Source organism: Canis lupus, chromosome 2, assembly GCF_048164855.1.
Source record: "Canis lupus baileyi chromosome 2, mCanLup2.hap1, whole genome shotgun sequence".
In the NCBI taxonomy this organism is placed as follows: domain Eukaryota; kingdom Metazoa; phylum Chordata; class Mammalia; order Carnivora; family Canidae; genus Canis; species Canis lupus.
Window position 1 is genome coordinate 37217452 of NC_132839.1, and position 20087 is coordinate 37237538.

General features: G+C 57.6%; 1 long non-coding RNA gene and 6 other non-coding genes across 10 annotated transcripts in view; all 7 read right to left on the minus strand.

Annotated features, from left to right (window-relative positions):
- LOC140615792 (uncharacterized) overlaps positions 1-20087 on the minus strand; it is a 78127-nt gene that overhangs the window by 16426 nt on the left and 41614 nt on the right. For all 4 annotated transcript variants that reach the window (XR_012016266.1, XR_012016276.1, XR_012016271.1 and 1 more), the window contains 6 exons: positions 17803-17943; positions 14705-14845; positions 11585-11725; positions 8469-8609; positions 5360-5500; positions 2253-2393 (listed from right to left, as the gene is read on the minus strand). This is a non-coding gene — a long non-coding RNA (uncharacterized lncRNA). The remainder of the gene's footprint in view (positions 1-2252; positions 2394-5359; positions 5501-8468; positions 8610-11584; positions 11726-14704; positions 14846-17802; positions 17944-20087) is intronic.
- LOC140623813 (small nucleolar RNA SNORD116) lies at positions 1911-2005 on the minus strand. The gene has a single exon (XR_012023333.1). It is a non-coding gene; the product is annotated as a small nucleolar RNA SNORD116 (small nucleolar RNA).
- LOC140623820 (small nucleolar RNA SNORD116) lies at positions 5018-5112 on the minus strand. Its single transcript, XR_012023347.1, has one exon. It is a non-coding gene; the product is annotated as a small nucleolar RNA SNORD116 (small nucleolar RNA).
- Positions 8127-8221, minus strand: LOC140623827 (small nucleolar RNA SNORD116). The gene has a single exon (XR_012023353.1). It is a non-coding gene; the product is annotated as a small nucleolar RNA SNORD116 (small nucleolar RNA).
- Positions 11243-11337, minus strand: LOC140623831 (small nucleolar RNA SNORD116). Its single transcript, XR_012023365.1, has one exon. It is a non-coding gene; the product is annotated as a small nucleolar RNA SNORD116 (small nucleolar RNA).
- Positions 14363-14457, minus strand: LOC140623833 (small nucleolar RNA SNORD116). Its single transcript, XR_012023369.1, has one exon. It is a non-coding gene; the product is annotated as a small nucleolar RNA SNORD116 (small nucleolar RNA).
- LOC140623838 (small nucleolar RNA SNORD116) lies at positions 17461-17555 on the minus strand. Its single transcript, XR_012023376.1, has one exon. It is a non-coding gene; the product is annotated as a small nucleolar RNA SNORD116 (small nucleolar RNA).

Genomic DNA, 20087 nt, shown 5'->3' on the forward strand with positions numbered 1-20087 from the left:
CCCTGTGAGGGCAGCGGGCCTCAGATAATGAATGGATGCACGCCTCAGGCCTTCACGAAGCCCTATGAGAAGAGGTGGCCACACGAAGGTCGGACAGGTGACTGGTCCCACGCACATGACAATTTGGCTCTTCGCGTGTGGGCAGAACAGCCCTAGGCAAGTGGTGCCCATGCCACACTGAAAGCCAAACAACAGCCACCTGAAGCGGGGGAGCGCTACTGACAAGGGACCTGGCATGTCAACGGCCATTGTGCCTCACGGGCTCGGCCTCTGGGGAACACCTGCCATTAGTCAGGCTGCCACATCCGGGTCCATGTCCTGAGTCCTCATCACTGCAGGGAAGGTCACCTCTGCCCTCGAACGGGACTCCCACGTCAGGGGCTGGGATCCTCAGCAAGAACAGCAACACGTGGCATGGTCTTCACAGGCGTCTATACTGTGGGACTCAAGGTAGGGCCTGTCCATTGGCAGAGACAGGCTAAACACAGGTGGTGTTTAGACTCTGGTGCAGAGGCATGGCCACATTACTATAGGTGAGAGGCACATACAAAGGAGAACCAGTGCCTTCCCATGAAGAGGAGGACAAGGGCCAAGCCCTACAGCCTTGACACGAGGCTCCACCTGACTACGATCGGGTCCCTGTGGTCTGTCCTGCACAGTCTGCAGCCTAGCCCACAGACGTCTTGTGCCCACGGAGCAGGAAGGAGCCACTCCGGATGCTGACCAAGGGCTGCCCTGGGTGGATGCCTTCACGCAGGAGCCCGGCAGGCCAGGAAACAAGGTCTGCACGGCCAAGTATGCAAGGCCAGCTGGCAAAGGGAGGGACAACCAGGGTGGCAATGGCCGGCAAGGCTATCACAGGCACAGGGTAGACACCCAGGAGAGCCCTTCTTTGGGAAAGTCGTGGCCAGGGGTGGGTCGGACAGAGCCCTCGGCACCATCGGCAGGCGGCCCCGTAAGGCCGTAAATCGCAGCCCATGGGGGAAGGTGGTGGGGCCGCAAACAGCCCACGAAGCTCTGACCCGTTGGTTTTCGTAACACCATCCAGGGGTAGGGAGGCCGTCAGCTGCCCTGCCCGCACGCACGTTTCCTCCGGACGCCCTTGGCCCTGCCATTCCCATTCTTCCCAGTGGCCAGCAAAGCTTCTACACTCCTGCCCTGAACGTACACCATGAGCTCTCCTGGACTTCCTGGTGTGTTTGTTGTGTGTGTGTGTGTGTGTGTGTGTGTTTGTGTTTGCATGCCTGTGCATGCGACTATGAGTGTGTGAGCGTGTGTGTGACTGTGTGTGTCCTTCTGTATGTTTCTATGTGTATTTGTGTGCGCGTACGAGTTGTGTGTCTCTGTCCTTGTCTGGCCTCAGATGAATTACGGCTCTATCAAATGCACCGAACCCATCTGGTGTCTTTCCTGTCCTCCCGCAACCCTGTTCAGCGCTCAGCTGAGAACGTGGGACAGAGGCCTGGGACAGAGATTGCTCCTTGCCCGGTCCGCAGTCCACCTGTACTCCGGCGGCACCTGGCCCTGAAAGGGGGGCACCACACACCAGCAGGAGAACTGGCTCAATCTTTGGCCTGGCCGATGTACTCTGACATAGATGCTCTCAAGACCCTGCCAAAGCCGCCTAACGCAACTCCTATCACTTGGCTGCTGGCTGTCTGAGACGCCACCAAAGCCCAGACATGTCATGGAGGACCACCAAGTCGAGGACTCCCACCCAAGGAGAGCACACGGTTTCTAGGCCCTCAGCCCTCCGCCAGGCACTCTGATCCCAGGGCCCTTAGGTGGAGATGGTGGTGGTGGTGTTGCTGGTGGTGGTGGTGGTGGTGGTGGTGGTGGTGGCGGTTGCTAGCGTGTGGCACGACGAAGCTGTCCCTCACTCCTTCCTTCCCTGGGGGAGACAACGTGCTGGACCTCAGTTGCGATGAGAACGACGGCAGGGAGTTCTCACTCATTTTGTTCAGCTTTTCCAAGGAATGCAGATTGAGGGAGTCATCATCGATCCAAGCACTTTCTCGGCCTCCTGGTATATTGAACTACGCAGGCTGAACAGCTCATAGGGTCTCCCCGTGGCCTCAGCACCCTCCAGTAACCTGGACACCATCCACAGCTATGCCCCTGAGCAAGAGGCAAAGGCAATCTTCTTGGAGAGCCAACGTCCATGGCCAGGAGCACAAGCCGGCTGGCAGGTCCGCAGGCCATCTCAGGACCTTCTAGTGCCATCAGTACACTTTGAGACAACAAAAGCTTACCTCTGGTGATCCGTGCGCAGGTTCCCCGTCCTGGACCACTCTTCTTCCACAGGGCCCGCCAGCATCTCTCCACACCACCATGGAAAACAAAGGAAGGTCGTCTTCTCCATGTCAACAGGAAGCCTAGCTAGGCCTCAGCACCTGAGGAGGTGTGGAGAAATCAGGCGAATGTGTGACGTACCCACCCAGGCGCTCAGGTGGCCTGAGCGATCCAAACGGTTCCGTGGGGGAAGCTTTGCATCTCCCTGTGCTGTCCCTCTGTCCCACAGGGCTAGCTGCTCATCAGTGAGATGGAACGGGCCCACGTCATCCCACACAAGGGGATGTGCCTCTGTCTCATGTGTGTCTAGGAATTTCCTTGTTAGAATATGACAATGTTTCTGGTAAGACCACACGCCATGAGTGGGGATGTGCATGCGTCTGTTTCTGTGGGGCCCTCTGTGGGTGTGTTTGAGTGTGTGTGCATCAGTGTGATTCTATGGGTTTACCAGCAAGCAGGTGTGCACATGTGTGCGTGTGCAGGGCAGGCTGGCAGGCTGGCAGGCTGGCCATCCGTGGCTCAGGAGCTAACGTTTAGAGTTCATCAGCGCAAAGTACATGGGCAATCCGGGGATCCATGGCCTCAGACGCTGGCACGTAATAGCATGAGATGACGTGACTGACCTCAGGGGACGTTGCAAAGCCCTGAGACACCACGTGTCCGAAGCCCTCTGGCAAAGCGCAGCACAAGGACTCTCCTCCAAATACCCACTTTCCACCTTCGAAGCGATGTCGATGTGGATTACGTTGCCCCATTAGCTGTGCCGTTACCGGGCACAGCATGAAACCTCAGCGACCATGGGGAAAGGCAATGAGCCCTGTGAGGGCAGCGGGCCTCAGATAATGAATGGATGCACGCCTCAGGCCTTCACGAAGCCCTATGAGAAGAGGTGGCCACACGAAGGTCGGACAGGTGACTGGTCCCACGCACATGACAATTTGGCTCTTCGCGTGTGGGCAGAACAGCCCTAGGCAAGTGGTGCCCATGCCACACTGAAAGCCAAACAACAGCCGCCTGAAGCGGGGGAGCGCTACTGACAAGGGACCTGGCATGTCAACGGCCATTGTGCCTCACGGGCTCGGCCTCTGGGGAACACCTGCCATTAGTCAGGCTGCCACATCCGGGTCCATGTCCTGAGTCCTCATCACTGCAGGGAAGGTCACCTCTGCCCTCGAACGGGACTCCCACGTCAGGGGCTGGGATCCTCAGCAAGAACAGCAACACGTGGCATGGTCTTCACAGGCGTCTATACTGTGGGACTCAAGGTAGGGCCTGTCCATTGGCAGAGACAGGCTAAACACAGGTGGTGTTTAGACTCTGGTGCAGAGGCATGGCCACATTACTATAGGTGAGAGGCACATACAAAGGAGAACCAGTGCCTTCCCATGAAGAGGAGGACAAGGGCCAAGCCCTACAGCCTTGACACGAGGCTCCACCTGACTACGATCGGGTCCCTGTGGTCTGTCCTGCACAGTCTGCAGCCTAGCCCACAGACGTCTTGTGCCCACGGAGCAGGAAGGAGCCACTCCGGATGCTGACCAAGGGCTGCCCTGGGTGGATGCCTTCACGCAGGAGCCCGGCAGGCCAGGAAACAAGGTCTGCACGGCCAAGTATGCAAGGCCAGCTGGCAAAGGGAGGGACAACCAGGGTGGCAATGGCCGGCAAGGCTATCACAGGCACAGGGTAGACACCCAGGAGAGCCCTTCTTTGGGAAAGTCGTGGCCAGGGGTGGGTCGGACAGAGCCCTCGGCACCATCGGCAGGCGGCCCCGTAAGGCCGTAAATCGCAGCCCATGGGGGAAGGTGGTGGGGCCGCAAACAGCCCACGAAGCTCTGACCCGTTGGTTTTCGTAACACCATCCAGGGGTAGGGAGGCCGTCAGCTGCCCTGCCCGCACGCACGTTTCCTCCGGACGCCCTTGGCCCTGACATTCCCATTCTTCCCAGTGGCCAGCAAAGCTTCTACACTCCTGCCCTGAACGTACACCATGAGCTCTCCTGGACTTCCTGGTGTGTTTGTTGTGTGTGTGTGTGTGTGTGTGTGTGTGTGTGTTTGCATGCCTGTGCATGCGACTATGAGTGTGTGAGCGTGTGTGTGACTGTGTGTGTCCTTCTGTATGTTTCTATGTGTATTTGTGTGCGCGTACGAGTTGTGTGTCTCTGTCCTTGTCTGGCCTCAGATGAATTACGGCTCTATCAAATGCACCGAACCCATCTGGTGTCTTTCCTGTCCTCCCGCAACCCTGTTCAGCGCTCAGCTGAGAACGTGGGACAGAGGCCTGGGACAGAGATTGCTCCTTGCCCGGTCCGCAGTCCACCTGTACTCCGGCGGCACCTGGCCCTGAAAGGGGGGCACCACACACCAGCAGGAGAACTGGCTCAATCTTTGGCCTGGCCGATGTACTCTGACATAGATGCTCTCAAGACCCTGCCAAAGCCGCCTAACGCAACTCCTATCACTTGGCTGCTGGCTGTCTGAGACGCCACCAAAGCCCAGACATGTCATGGAGGACCACCAAGGCGAGGACTGCCACCCAAGGAGAGCACACGGTTTCTAGGCCCTCAGCCCTCCGCCAGGCACTCTGATCCCAGGGCCCTTGGGTGGAGATGGTGGTGGTGGTGTTGCTGGTGGTGGTGGTGGTGGTGGTGGTGGTGGTGGCGGTTGCTAGCGTGTGGCACGACGAAGCTGTCCCTCACTCCTTCCTTCCCTGGGGGAGACAACGTGCTGGACCTCAGTTGCGATGAGAACGACGGCAGGGAGTTCTCACTCATTTTGTTCAGCTTTTCCAAGGAATGCAGATTGAGGGAGTCATCATCGATCCAAGCACTTTCTCGGCCTCCTGGTATATTGAACTACGCAGGCTGAACAGCTCATAGGGTCTCCCCGTGGCCTCAGCACCCTCCAGTAACCTGGACACCATCCACAGCTATGCCCCTGAGCAAGAGGCAAAGGCAATCTTCTTGGAGAGCCAACGTCCATGGCCAGGAGCACAAGCCGGCTGGCAGGTCCGCAGGCCATCTCAGGACCTTCTAGTGCCATCAGTACACTTTGAGACAACAAAAGCTTACCTCTGGTGATCCGTGCGCAGGTTCCCCGTCCTGGACCACTCTTCTTCCACAGGGCCCGCCAGCATCTCTCCACACCACCATGGAAAACAAAGGAAGGTCGTCTTCTCCATGTCAACAGGAAGCCTAGCTAGGCCTCAGCACCTGAGGAGGTGTGGAGAAATCAGGCGAATGTGTGACGTACCCACCCAGGCGCTCAGGTGGCCTGAGCGATCCAAACGGTTCCGTGGGGGAAGCTTTGCATCTCCCTGTGCTGTCCCTCTGTCCCACAGGGCTAGCTGCTCATCAGTGAGATGGAACGGGCCCACGTCATCCCACACAAGGGGATGTGCCTCTGTCTCATGTGTGTCTAGGAATTTCCTTGTTAGAATATGACAATGTTTCTGGTAAGACCACACGCCATGAGTGGGGATGTGCATGCGTCTGTTTCTGTGGGGCCCTCTGTGGGTGTGTTTGAGTGTGTGTGCATCAGTGTGATTCTATGGGTTTACCAGCAAGCAGGTGTGCACATGTGTGCGTGTGCAGGGCAGGCTGGCAGGCTGGCAGGCTGGCCATCCGTGGCTCAGGAGCTAACGTTTAGAGTTCATCAGCGCAAAGTACATGGGCAATCCGGGGATCCATGGCCTCAGACGCTGGCACGTAATAGCATGAGATGACGTGACTGACCTCAGGGGACGTTGCAAAGCCCTGAGACACCACGTGTCCGAAGCCCTCTGGCAAAGCGCAGCACAAGGACTCTCCTCCAAATACCCACTTTCCACCTTCGAAGCGATGTCGATGTGGATTACGTTGCCCCATTAGCTGTGCCGTTACCGGGCGCAGCATGAAACCTCAGCGACCATGGGGAAAGGCAATGAGCCCTGTGAGGGCAGCGGGCCTCAGATAATGAATGGATGCACGCCTCAGGCCTTCACGAAGCCCTATGAGAAGAGGTGGCCACACGAAGGTCGGACAGGTGACTGGTCCCACGCACATGACAATTTGGCTCTTCGCGTGTGGGCAGAACAGCCCTAGGCAAGTGGTGCCCATGCCACACTGAAAGCCAAACAACAGCCGCCTGAAGCGGGGGAGCGCTACTGACAAGGGACCTGGCATGTCAACGGCCATTGTGCCTCACGGGCTCGGCCTCTGGGGAACACCTGCCATTAGTCAGGCTGCCACATCCGGGTCCATGTCCTGAGTCCTCATCACTGCAGGGAAGGTCACCTCTGCCCTCGAACGGGACTCCCACGTCAGGGGCTGGGATCCTCAGCAAGAACAGCAACACGTGGCATGGTCTTCACAGGCGTCTATACTGTGGGACTCAAGGTAGGGCCTGTCCATTGGCAGAGACAGGCTAAACACAGGTGGTGTTTAGACTCTGGTGCAGAGGCATGGCCACATTACTATAGGTGAGAGGCACATACAAAGGAGAACCAGTGCCTTCCCATGAAGAGGAGGACAAGGGCCAAGCCCTACAGCCTTGACACGAGGCTCCACCTGACTACGATCGGGTCCCTGTGGTCTGTCCTGCACAGTCTGCAGCCTAGCCCACAGACGTCTTGTGCCCACGGAGCAGGAAGGAGCCACTCCGGATGCTGACCAAGGGCTGCCCTGGGTGGATGCCTTCACGCAGGAGCCCGGCAGGCCAGGAAACAAGGTCTGCACGGCCAAGTATGCAAGGCCAGCTGGCAAAGGGAGGGACAACCAGGGTGGCAATGGCCGGCAAGGCTATCACAGGCACAGGGTAGACACCCAGGAGAGCCCTTCTTTGGGAAAGTCGTGGCCAGGGGTGGGTCGGACAGAGCCCTCGGCACCATCGGCAGGCGGCCCCGTAAGGCCGTAAATCGCAGCCCATGGGGGAAGGTGGTGGGGCCGCAAACAGCCCACGAAGCTCTGACCCGTTGGTTTTCGTAACACCATCCAGGGGTAGGGAGGCCGTCAGCTGCCCTGCCCGCACGCACGTTTCCTCCGGACGCCCTTGGCCCTGCCATTCCCATTCTTCCCAGTGGCCAGCAAAGCTTCTACACTCCTGCCCTGAACGTACACCATGAGCTCTCCTGGACTTCCTGGTGTGTTTGTTGTGTGTGTGTGTGTGTGTGTGTGTGTGTGTGTGTTTGTGTTTGCATGCCTGTGCATGCGACTATGAGTGTGTGAGCGTGTGTGTGACTGTGTGTGTCCTTCTGTATGTTTGTAAGTGTATTCGTGTGCGCGTGCGAGTTGTGTGTCTCTGTCCTTGATTGGCCTCAGATGAATTACGGCTCTATCAAATGCACCGAACCCATCTGGTGTCTTTCCTGTCCTCCCGCAACCCTGTTCAGTGCTCAGCTGAGAACGTGGGACAGAGGCCTGGGACAGAGATTGCTCCTTGCCCGGTCCGCAGTCCACCTGTACTCCGGCGGCACCTGGCCCTGAAAGGGGGGCACCACACACCAGCAGGAGAACTGGCTCAATCTTTGGCCTGGCCGATGTACTCTGACATAGATGCTCTCAAGACCCTGCCAAAGCCGCCTAACGCAACTCCTATCACTTGGCTGCTGGCTGTCTGAGACGCCACCAAAGCCCAGACATGTCATGGAGGACCACCAAGTCGAGGACTCCCACCCAAGGAGAGCACACGGTTTCTAGGCCCTCAGCCCTCCGCCAGGCACTCTGATCCCAGGGCCCTTGGGTGGAGATGGTGGTGGTGGTGTTGCTGGTGGTGGTGGTGGTGGTGGTGGTGGCAGTTGCTAGCGTGTGGCACGACGAAGCTGTCCCTCACTCCTTCCTTCCCTGGGGGAGACAACGTGCTGGACCTCAGTTGCGATGAGAACGACGGCAGGGAGTTCTCACTCATTTTGTTCAGCTTTTCCAAGGAATGCAGATTGAGGGAGTCATCATCGATCCAAGCACTTTCTCGGCCTCCTGGTATATTGAACTACGCAGGCTGAACAGCTCATAGGGTCTCCCCGTGGCCTCAGCACCCTCCAGTACCCTGGACACCATCCACAGCTATGCCCCTGAGCAAGAGGCAAAGGCAATCTTCTTGGAGAGCCAACGTCCATGGCCAGGAGCACAAGCCGGCTGGCAGGTCCGCAGGCCATCTCAGGACCTTCTAGTGCCATCAGTACACTTTGAGACAACAAAAGCTTACCTCTGGTGATCCGTGCGCAGGTTCCCCGTCCTGGACCACTCTTCTTCCACAGGGCCCGCCAGCATCTCTCCACACCACCATGGAAAACAAAGGAAGGTCGTCTTCTCCATGTCAACAGGAAGCCTAGCTAGGCCTCAGCACCTGAGGAGGTGTGGAGAAATCAGGCGAATGTGTGACGTACCCACCCAGGCGCTCAGGTGGCCTGAGCGATCCAAACGGTTCCGTGGGGGAAGCTTTGCATCTCCCTGTGCTGTCCCTCTGTCCCACAGGGCTAGCTGCTCATCAGTGAGATGGAACGGGCCCACGTCATCCCACACAAGGGGATGTGCCTCTGTCTCATGTGTGTCTAGGAATTTCCTTGTTAGAATATGACAATGTTTCTGGTAAGACCACACGCCATGAGTGGGGATGTGCATGCGTCTGTTTCTGTGGGGCCCTCTGTGGGTGTGTTTGAGTGTGTGTGCATCAGTGTGATTCTATGGGTTTACCAGCAAGCAGGTGTGCACATGTGTGCGTGTGCAGGGCAGGCTGGCAGGCTGGCAGGCTGGCCATCCGTGGCTCAGGAGCTAACGTTTAGAGTTCATCAGCGCAAAGTACATGGGCAATCCGGGGATCCATGGCCTCAGACGCTGGCACGTAATAGCATGAGATGACGTGACTGACCTCAGGGGACGTTGCAAAGCCCTGAGACACCACGTGTCCGAAGCCCTCTGGCAAAGCGCAGCACAAGGACTCTCCTCCAAATACCCACTTTCCACCTTCGAAGCGATGTCGATGTGGATTACGTTGCCCCATTAGCTGTGCCGTTACCGGGCGCAGCATGAAACCTCAGCGACCATGGGGAAAGGCAATGAGCCCTGTGAGGGCAGCGGGCCTCAGATAATGAATGGATGCACGCCTCAGGCCTTCACGAAGCCCTATGAGAAGAGGTGGCCACACGAAGGTCGGACAGGTGACTGGTCCCACGCACATGACAATTTGGCTCTTCGCGTGTGGGCAGAACAGCCCTAGGCAAGTGGTGCCCATGCCACACTGAAAGCCAAACAACAGCCGCCTGAAGCGGGGGAGCGCTACTGACAAGGGACCTGGCATGTCAACGGCCATTGTGCCTCACGGGCTCGGCCTCTGGGGAACACCTGCCATTAGTCAGGCTGCCACATCCGGGTCCATGTCCTGAGTCCTCATCACTGCAGGGAAGGTCACCACTGCCCTCGAACGGGACTCCCACGTCAGGGGCTGGGATCCTCAGCAAGAACAGCAACACGTGGCATGGTCTTCACAGGCGTCTATACTGTGGGACTCAAGGTAGGGCCTGTCCATTGGCAGAGACAGGCTAAACACAGGTGGTGTTTAGACTCTGGTGCAGAGGCATGGCCACATTACTATAGGTGAGAGGCACATACAAAGGAGAACCAGTGCCTTCCCATGAAGAGGAGGACAAGGGCCAAGCCCTACAGCCTTGACACGAGGCTCCACCTGACTACGATCGGGTCCCTGTGGTCTGTCCTGCACAGTCTGCAGCCTAGCCCACAGACGTCTTGTGCCCACGGAGCAGGAAGGAGCCACTCCGGATGCTGACCAAGGGCTGCCCTGGGTGGATGCCTTCACGCAGGAGCCCGGCAGGCCAGGAAACAAGGTCTGCACGGCCAAGTATGCAAGGCCAGCTGGCAAAGGGAGGGACAACCAGGGTGGCAATGGCCGGCAAGGCTATCACAGGCACAGGGTAGACACCCAGGAGAGCCCTTCTTTGGGAAAGTCGTGGCCAGGGGTGGGTCGGACAGAGCCCTCGGCACCATCGGCAGGCGGCCCCGTAAGGCCGTAAATCGCAGCCCATGGGGGAAGGTGGTGGGGCCGCAAACAGCCCACGAAGCTCTGACCCGTTGGTTTTCGTAACACCATCCAGGGGTAGGGAGGCCGTCAGCTGCCCTGCCCGCACGCACGTTTCCTCCGGACCCCCTTGGCCCTGCCATTCCCATTCTTCCCAGTGGCCAGCAAAGCTTCTACACTCCTGCCCTGAACGTACACCATGAGCTCTCCTGGACTTCCTGGTGTGTTTGTTGTGTGTGTGTGTGTGTGTGTGTGTGTGTGTGTGTGTGTTTGTGTTTGCATGCCTGTGCATGCGACTATGAGTGTGTGAGCGTGTGTGTGACTGTGTGTGTCCTTCTGTATGTTTCTATGTGTATTTGTGTGCGCGTACGAGTTGTGTGTCTCTGTCCTTGTCTGGCCTCAGATGAATTACGGCTCTATCAAATGCACCGAACCCATCTGGTGTCTTTCCTGTCCTCCCGCAACCCTGTTCAGCGCTCAGCTGAGAACGTGGGACAGAGGCCTGGGACAGAGATTGCTCCTTGCCCGGTCCGCAGTCCACCTGTACTCCGGCGGCACCTGGCCCTGAAAGGGGGGCACCACACACCAGCAGGAGAACTGGCTCAATCTTTGGCCTGGCCGATGTACTCTGACATAGATGCTCTCAAGACCCTGCCAAAGCCGCCTAACGCAACTCCTATCACTTGGCTGCTGGCTGTCTGAGACGCCACCAAAGCCCAGACATGTCATGGAGGACCACCAAGTCGAGGACTCCCACCCAAGGAGAGCACACGGTTTCTAGGCCCTCAGCCCTCCGCCAGGCACTCTGATCCCAGGGCCCTTGGGTGGAGATGGTGGTGGTGGTGTTGCTGGTGGTGGTGGTGGTGGTGGTGGTGGTGGCAGTTGCTAGCGTGTGGCACGACGAAGCTGTCCCTCACTCCTTCCTTCCCTGGGGGAGACAACGTGCTGGACCTCAGTTGCGATGAGAACGACGGCAGGGAGTTCTCACTCATTTTGTTCAGCTTTTCCAAGGAATGCAGATTGAGGGAGTCATCATCGATCCAAGCACTTTCTCGGCCTCCTGGTATATTGAACTACGCAGGCTGAACAGCTCATAGGGTCTCCCCGTGGCCTCAGCACCCTCCAGTACCCTGGACACCATCCACAGCTATGCCCCTGAGCAAGAGGCAAAGGCAATCTTCTTGGAGAGCCAACGTCCATGGCCAGGAGCACAAGCCGGCTGGCAGGTCCGCAGGCCATCTCAGGACCTTCTAGTGCCATCAGTACACTTTGAGACAACAAAAGCTTACCTCTGGTGATCCGTGCGCAGGTTCCCCGTCCTGGACCACTCTTCTTCCACAGGGCCCGCCAGCATCTCTCCACACCACCATGGAAAACAAAGGAAGGTCGTCTTCTCCATGTCAACAGGAAGCCTAGCTAGGCCTCAGCACCTGAGGAGGTGTGGAGAAATCAGGCGAATGTGTGACGTACCCACCCAGGCGCTCAGGTGGCCTGAGCGATCCAAACGGTTCCGTGGGGGAAGCTTTGCATCTCCCTGTGCTGTCCCTCTGTCCCACAGGGCTAGCTGCTCATCAGTGAGATGGAACGGGCCCACGTCATCCCACACAAGGGGATGTGCCTCTGTCTCATGTGTGTCTAGGAATTTCCTTGTTAGAATATGACAATGTTTCTGGTAAGACCACACGCCATGAGTGGGGATGTGCATGCGTCTGTTTGTGTGGGGCCCTCTGTGGTTGTGTTTGAGTGTGTGTGCATCAGTGTGATTCTATGGGTTTACCAGCAAGCAGGTGTGCACATGTGTGCGTGTGCAGGGCAGGCTGGCAGGCTGGCAGGCTGGCCATCCGTGGCTCAGGAGCTAACGTTTAGAGTTCATCAGCGCAAAGTACATGGGCAATCCGGGGATCCATGGCCTCAGACGCTGGCACGTAATAGCATGAGATGACGTGACTGACCTCAGGGGACGTTGCAAAGCCCTGAGACACCACGTGTCCGAAGCCCTCTGGCAAAGCGCAGCACAAGGACTCTCCTCCAAATACCCACTTTCCACCTTCGAAGCGATGTCGATGTGGATTACGTTGCCCCATTAGCTGTGCCGTTACCGGGCGCAGCATGAAACCTCAGCGACCATGGGGAAAGGCAATGAGCCCTGTGAGGGCAGCGGGCCTCAGATAATGAATGGATGCACGCCTCAGGCCTTCACGAAGCCCTATGAGAAGAGGTGGCCACACGAAGGTCGGACAGGTGACTGGTCCCACGCACATGACAATTTGGCTCTTCGCGTGTGGGCAGAACAGCCCTAGGCAAGTGGTGCCCATGCCACACTGAAAGCCAAACAACAGCCGCCTGAAGCGGGGGAGCGCTACTGACAAGGGACCTGGCATGTCAACGGCCATTGTGCCTCACGGGCTCGGCCTCTGGGGAACACCTGCCATTAGTCAGGCTGCCACATCCGGGTCCATGTCCTGAGTCCTCATCACTGCAGGGAAGGTCACCTCTGCCCTCGAACGGGACTCCCACGTCAGGGGCTGGGATCCTCAGCAAGAACAGCAACACGTGGCATGGTCTTCACAGGCGTCTATACTGTGGGACTCAAGGTAGGGCCTGTCCATTGGCAGAGACAGGCTAAACACAGGTGGTGTTTAGACTCTGGTGCAGAGGCATGGCCACATTACTATAGGTGAGAGGCACATACAAAGGAGAACCAGTGCCTTCCCATGAAGAGGAGGACAAGGGCCAAGCCCTACAGCCTTGACACGAGGCTCCACCTGACTACGATCGGGTCCCTGTGGTCTGTCCTGCACAGTCTGCAGCCTAGCCCACAGACGTCTTGTGCCCACGGAGCAGGAAGGAGCCACTCCGGATGCTGACCAAGGGCTGCCCTGGGTGGATGCCTTCACGCAGGAGCCCGGCAGGCCAGGAAACAAGGTCTGCACGGCCAAGTATGCAAGGCCAGCTGGCAAAGGGAGGGACAACCAGGGTGGCAATGGCCGGCAAGGCTATCACAGGCACAGGGTAGACACCCAGGAGAGCCCTTCTTTGGGAAAGTCGTGGCCAGGGGTGGGTCGGACAGAGCCCTCGGCACCATCGGCAGGCGGCCCCGTAAGGCCGTAAATCGCAGCCCATGGGGGAAGGTGGTGGGGCCGCAAACAGCCCACGAAGCTCTGACCCGTTGGTTTTCGTAACACCATCCAGGGGTAGGGAGGCCGTCAGCTGCCCTGCCCGCACGCACGTTTCCTCCGGACCCCCTTGGCCCTGCCATTCCCATTCTTCCCAGTGGCCAGCAAAGCTTCTACACTCCTGCCCTGAACGTACACCATGAGCTCTCCTGGACTTCCTGGTGTGTTTGTTGTGTGTGTGTGTGTGTGTGTGTGTGTGTGTGTGTGTGTGTGTTTGTGTTTGCATGCCTGTGCATGCGACTATGAGTGTGTGAGCGTGTGTGTGACTGTGTGTGTCCTTCTGTATGTTTCTATGTGTATTTGTGTGCGCGTACGAGTTGTGTGTCTCTGTCCTTGTCTGGCCTCAGATGAATTACGGCTCTATCAAATGCACCGAACCCATCTGGTGTCTTTCCTGTCCTCCCGCAACCCTGTTCAGCGCTCAGCTGAGAACGTGGGACAGAGGCCTGGGACAGAGATTGCTCCTTGCCCGGTCCGCAGTCCACCTGTACTCCGGCGGCACCTGGCCCTGAAAGGGGGGCACCACACACCAGCAGGAGAACTGGCTCAATCTTTGGCCTGGCCGATGTACTCTGACATAGATGCTCTCAAGACCCTGCCAAAGCCGCCTAACGCAACTCCTATCACTTGGCTGCTGGCTGTCTGAGACGCCACCAAAGCCCAGACATGTCATGGAGGACCACCAAGTCGAGGACTCCCACCCAAGGAGAGCACACGGTTTCTAGGCCCTCAGCCCTCCGCCAGGCACTCTGATCCCAGGGCCCTTGGGTGGAGATGGTGGTGGTGGTGTTGCTGGTGGTGGTGGTGGTGGTGGTGGTGGTGGCAGTTGCTAGCGTGTGGCACGACGAAGCTGTCCCTCACTCCTTCCTTCCCTGGGGGAGACAACGTGCTGGACCTCAGTTGCGATGAGAACGACGGCAGGGAGTTCTCACTCATTTTGTTCAGCTTTTCCAAGGAATGCAGATTGAGGGAGTCATCATCGATCCAAGCACTTTCTCGGCCTCCTGGTATATTGAACTACGCAGGCTGAACAGCTCATAGGGTCTCCCCGTGGCCTCAGCACCCTCCAGTACCCTGGACACCATCCACAGCTATGCCCCTGAGCAAGAGGCAAAGGCAATCTTCTTGGAGAGCCAACGTCCATGGCCAGGAGCACAAGCCGGCTGGCAGGTCCGCAGGCCATCTCAGGACCTTCTAGTGCCATCAGTACACTTTGAGACAACAAAAGCTTACCTCTGGTGATCCGTGCGCAGGTTCCCCGTCCTGGACCACTCTTCTTCCACAGGGCCCGCCAGCATCTCTCCACACCACCATGGAAAACAAAGGAAGGTCGTCTTCTCCATGTCAACAGGAAGCCTAGCTAGGCCTCAGCACCTGAGGAGGTGTGGAGAAATCAGGCGAATGTGTGACGTACCCACCCAGGCGCTCAGGTGGCCTGAGCGATCCAAACGGTTCCGTGGGGGAAGCTTTGCATCTCCCTGTGCTGTCCCTCTGTCCCACAGGGCTAGCTGCTCATCAGTGAGATGGAACGGGCCCACGTCATCCCACACAAGGGGATGTGCCTCTGTCTCATGTGTGTCTAGGAATTTCCTTGTTAGAATATGACAATGTTTCTGGTAAGACCACACGCCATGAGTGGGGATGTGCATGCGTCTGTTTGTGTGGGGCCCTCTGTGGTTGTGTTTGAGTGTGTGTGCATCAGTGTGATTCTATGGGTTTACCAGCAAGCAGGTGTGCACATGTGTGCGTGTGCAGGGCAGGCTGGCAGGCTGGCAGGCTGGCCATCCGTGGCTCAGGAGCTAACGTTTAGAGTTCATCAGCGCAAAGTACATGGGCAATCCGGGGATCCATGGCCTCAGACGCTGGCACGTAATAGCATGAGATGACGTGACTGACCTCAGGGGACGTTGCAAAGCCCTGAGACACCACGTGTCCGAAGCCCTCTGGCAAAGCGCAGCACAAGGACTCTCCTCCAAATACCCACTTTCCACCTTCGAAGCGATGTCGATGTGGATTACGTTGCCCCATTAGCTGTGCCGTTACCGGGCACAGCATGAAACCTCAGCGACCATGGGGAAAGGCAATGAGCCCTGTGAGGGCAGCGGGCCTCAGATAATGAATGGATGCACGCCTCAGGCCTTCACGAAGCCCTATGAGAAGAGGTGGCCACACGAAGGTCGGACAGGTGACTGGTCCCACGCACATGACAATTTGGCTCTTCGCGTGTGGGCAGAACAGCCCTAGGCAAGTGGTGCCCATGCCACACTGAAAGCCAAACAACAGCCGCCTGAAGCGGGGGAGCGCTACTGACAAGGGACCTGGCATGTCAACGGCCATTGTGCCTCACGGGCTCGGCCTCTGGGGAACACCTGCCATTAGTCAGGCTGCCACATCCGGGTCCATGTCCTGAGTCCTCATCACTGCAGGGAAGGTCACCTCTGCCCTCGAACGGGACTCCCACGTCAGGGGCTGGGATCCTCAGCAAGAACAGCAACACGTGGCATGGTCTTCACAGGCGTCTATACTGTGGGACTCAAGGTAGGGCCTGTCCATTGGCAGAGACAGGCTAAACACAGGTGGTGTTTAGACTCTGGTGCAGAGGCATGGCCACATTACTATAGGTGAGAGGCACATACAAAGGAGAACCAGTGCCTTCCCATGAAGAGGAGGACAAGGGCCAAGCCCTACAGCCTTGACACGAGGCTCCACCTGACTACGATCGGGTCCCTGTGGTCTGTCCTGCACAGTCTGCAGCCTAGCCCACAGACGTCTTGTGCCCACGGAGCAGGAAGGAGCCACTCCGGATGCTGACCAAGGGCTGCCCTGGGTGGATGCCTTCACGCAGGAGCCCGGCAGGCCAGGAAACAAGGTCTGCACGGCCAAGTATGCAAGGCCAGCTGGCAAAGGGAGGGACAACCAGGGTGGCAATGGCCGGCAAGGCTATCACAGGCACAGGGTAGACACCCAGGAGAGCCCTTCTTTGGGAAAGTCGTGGCCAGGGGTGGGTCGGACAGAGCCCTCGGCACCATCGGCAGGCGGCCCCGTAAGGCCGTAAATCGCAGCCCATGGGGGAAGGTGGTGGGGCCGCAAACAGCCCACGAAGCTCTGACCCGTTGGTTTTCGTAACACCATCCAGGGGTAGGGAGGCCGTCAGCTGCCCTGCCCGCACGCACGTTTCCTCCGGACCCCCTTGGCCCTGCCATTCCCATTCTTCCCAGTGGCCAGCAAAGCTTCTACACTCCTGCCCTGAACGTACACCATGAGCTCTCCTGGACTTCCTGGTGTGTTTGTTGTGTGTGTGTGTGTGTGTGTGTGTGTGTGTGTGTGTGTTTGTGTTTGCATGCCTGTGCATGCGACTATGAGTGTGTGAGCGTGTGTGTGACAGTGTGTGTCCTTCTGTATGTTTGTATGTGTATTCGTGTGCGCGTGCGAGTTGTGTGTCTCTGTCCTTGTCTGGCCTCAGATGAATTACGGCTCTATCAAATGCACCGAACCCATCTGGTGTCTTTCCTGTCCTCCCGCAACCCTGTTCAGCGCTCAGCTGAGAACGTGGGACAGAGGCCTGGGACAGAGATTGCTCCTTGCCCGGTCGGGAGTCCACCTGTACACCGGCGGCACCTGGCCCTGAAAGGGGGGCACCACACACCAGCAGGAGAACTGGCTCAATCTTTGGCCTGGCCGATGTACTCTGACATAGATGCTCTCAAGACCCTGCCAAAGCCGCCTAACGCAACTCCTATCACTTGGCTGCTGGCTGTCTGAGACGCCACCAAAGCCCAGACATGTCATGGAGGACCACCAAGTCGAGGACTCCCACCCAAGGAGAGCACACGGTTTCTAGGCCCTCAGCCCTCCGCCAGGCACTCTGATCCCAGGGTCCTTGGGTGGAGATGGTGGTGGTGGTGGTGGTGGTGGTGGTGGTGGTTGCTAGCGTGTGGCACGACGAAGCTGTCCCTTACTCCTTCCTTCCCTGGGGGAGACAACGTGCTGGACCTCAGTTGCGATGAGAACGACGGCAGGGAGTTCTCACTCATTTTGTTCAGCTTTTCCAAGGAATGCAGATTGAGGGAGTCATCATCGATCCAAGCACTTTCTCGGCCTCCTGGTATATTGAACTACGCAGGCTGAACAGCTCATAGGGTCTCCCCGTGGCCTCAGCACCCTCCAGTACCGTGGACACCATCCACAGCTATGCCCCTGAGCAAGAGGCAAAGGCAATCTTCTTGGAGAGCCAACGTCCATGGCCAGGAGCACAAGCCAGCTGGCAGGTCTGCAGGCCATCTCAGGACCTTCTAGTGCCATCAGTACACTTTGAGACAACAAAAGCTTACCTCTGGTGATCCGTGCGCAGGTTCCCCGTCCTGGACCACTCTTCTTCCACAGGGCCCGCCAGCATCTCTCCACACCACCATGGAAAGCAAAGGAAGGTCGTCTTCTCCATGTCAACAGGAAGCCTAGCTAGGCCTCAGCACCTGAGGAGGTGTGGAGAAATCAGGCGAATGTGTGACGTACCCACCCAGGTGCTCAGGTGGCCTGAGCGATCCAAACGGTTCCGTGGGGGAAGCTTTGCATCTCCCTGTGCTGTCCCTCTGTCCCACAGGGCTAGCTGCTCATCAGTGAGATGGAACGGGCCCACGTCATCCCACACAAGGGGATGTGCCTCTGTCTCATGTGTGTCTAGGAATTTCCTTGTTAGAATATGACAATGTTTCTGGTAAGACCACACGCCATGAGTGGGGATGTGCATGCGTCTGTTTGTGTGGGGCCCTCTGTGGTTGTGTTTGAGTGTGTGTGCATCAGTGTGACTCTATGGGTTTACCAGCAAGCAGGTGTGCACATGTGTGCGTGTGCAGGGCAGGCTGGCAGGTTGGCCGCACCTGAGGAAGTATGGAGAAATCAGGTGAATGGTTCACAAACCCACCCAGTTACTCAGATGGCTTGAGTGTTCTGAAGGGTTCCATGTGGAAGCTTTGCATCTTCCTGTGCTATCCCTCTGTCCCACAGTGCTAGCTTCTCATCGGTGAGATGGCATGGGCCCACATCATCCCACACATGGCAATGTTCCTCTGTTTCATGTGTGTCTAGGAATTTCCTTGTGTGTGGGTGACAATGTGACCAGTAGCCCACGTGCAATGAGTGGGGCTGTTTGTGTGCCTGTCTGTGGCCCACTGTGTGGGTGTTTCAGTGTGTTGCATCAGTGTGACTCTATGGATTTATTAGCAGTTTGGCACGTAAGTGCATTTGCAGGGCAGCCTGGCAGGTTGGCCAGCCATGACTCAGGGTCTCATGTTTGGAGTTCATCTCCGCAAAGCACATGGCGCATCTGGGAACCATGGCCTCTGACCCTGGCATGCAGTGGCACGAGATGACGCGATTGACCCTGTGGGAGACCGCCAAGGCATTAGACACTATGTGTCCAAAGCCCTCTGGCAATGCACAGCACAACGACTCCCCTCAGAAAACCCACATTCGACCTTCAAAGCGATGTCGATGTGGCCTAGGTCATTCCGTTAGCTGAGCCAGGTCCGGGACAGAGCACGAAACTTCAGTGACCAAAGGGAAAGGCAACGAGCCCTCATGCAGGCCGGCAAGCCTTGGCTGTACACCTCAGACCTCCACAAAGCCCTATTGAGACGAGGTGGCCACACAGAGGTCGGCCAGGCAACCCGTCCCGCAGACACGACAATAAGGCTCTTGGTGTTCCGGCAGAACAGCCCTAGGCAAGTGGTGCTCATGCTACACTGAGAGCCAATGAACAGCCAACTGAACCGTGGATGCACTACTGCCAAGGGAACTGGCATATCCACAGCCTTTGTGATTCATGGGCTCGGACTCCAGGAACACGTGCCATCAGTCGGGCTGCTGCATCCAGATCCATGTCATTGAGTCCTCATCACTGCAGGGAAAGTCACCACTTACCTCGAATGGGACTCTCACATTGGGGCTGGGATCCTCAGCAAGAACAGCAACACGTGGCATGCTCTTCACAGATATCTACAATGTGGGACTCAAGGTAGGGCCCGAACATTGGCAAAGACAGGCTCAACAGAGTGGCTCTGGTGCAGGGGTACAGTCCCTCAAGCCTGAAGCACACTCAAAGGAGGACTGGTGCCCTTCCTACGAAGAGGAGGATGTGGGCCAATTTCCACGGCCGGGACATGGGGATTCCCTGACTACTATTGGGTCCCTGTGGCTGTCCTGCATGGTCTGCAGCATAGCCCAGAGAAGTCTTGTGCCCACAGAGCAGGAAGGAGCCATCCCGGATGCTGAATCACGTGCTGCCCTGGGTGGACTCCTTTATGCAGGAGCCCCTCAACACAAGAGGTAAGGTTTGCACAGCCAGGGTCTGCAAAGTCAGCCAGAGAAGCTAGCGGTGGGTGGTAATGGCTGTAATACCACTCACAGGCACAGAGTAGATGCCCAGGAGAACCCTTCTTCAGGAAAGTAGTGGCCAGGAGCGCGTTGGACAGAGCCGCAGCCCCTTGCCCAGCAGCCTCTTCAGGCTGTAACTCGCAGCCCATGTGGAAAGGTGGTGGGGCCACTCACAGCCCACCAAGCACTGACCCGCTGGTTTTCGAAACACCATCCCTGTGTAGGGAGGTCACCAGCTGCCCGC